Source organism: Anoplophora glabripennis, unplaced genomic scaffold (genome assembly GCF_000390285.2).
Source record: "Anoplophora glabripennis isolate ALB-LARVAE unplaced genomic scaffold, Agla_2.0 scaffold298, whole genome shotgun sequence".
NCBI classification, from domain to species: domain Eukaryota; kingdom Metazoa; phylum Arthropoda; class Insecta; order Coleoptera; family Cerambycidae; genus Anoplophora; species Anoplophora glabripennis.
The window spans coordinates 285,089-286,032 of NW_019416410.1; positions in this window are offsets into that span (position 1 = coordinate 285,089).

Below are 944 nucleotides of genomic sequence, written 5' to 3' on the forward strand. Positions count from 1 at the left end.
GGGAAATAATATTTATACCAATGACGAATATGTCGACATGCTCCAAGTATTTTTCGAATCCAGAAAAAATAGTAACGCTGCAGTAAGATTATACCATCAAAGATATCCAAACCGACCGATTCCTCATAGACAAACATTGGCCTCCGTGGAAACAAGGCTTCGCGAAACTGGTAAAATTCAGCCATAATCGTGAGGGTGCCGTAAGAAGGCATAATGTCCGAACTGTTGAAACTGATGAAGTTATACTGGAATATCTAGAACAAGACTGTGGTACAAGCACAAGACAGGTGTCCAGGAAACTGAAGCTTTCTCACAGTCTTGTGTAGAATGTAGCTCATGAAGATTTTTTATACCCTTTTCACCATCAGCCCGTGCAAGAATTGAATGACTTTGATTTACCTAACCGTGTGGATTTTTGTCAATGGTACATTGACCAGGCATGACTTAAATTTCCTAATGAATACACTTATCACCGATGAAGCAAATTTTCCTAGAGTAGGTACAATAAACCTTCATAATGCTCATTCATGGTCGGAAGAAAATACTCATGAAATATTAGTTTCAAGATGTCAACATAATTTCAGTTTAAACGTTTGGATGAGAATTCTAGGAAATGCTCTAGTAGGTCCTTTTATACTCCCACACAGGCTTGGAGCGGCTGAGTATCTTAGATTTTTGAACGAAAATCTTCTAACATTCTTGAGGATGTACCTCTCGCTACACGTCAGGTGATGTGGTATATGCACGAGGGGCGCCTGCACATAGTACGCTTGCCGTTAAAGAATGGTTAAATTTAAATTACCCGAATCGCTGGATTGGTTGTGGTCGTGATGCATTCCTTTTCGTGGGGACACATAAAAAGAATTGTTTGTGCCACTCCTGTTGCCTCCTTAGACGAACTACGCTTAAGAATATTTCAGGCAGCAGATGACCTTCGCAATAAC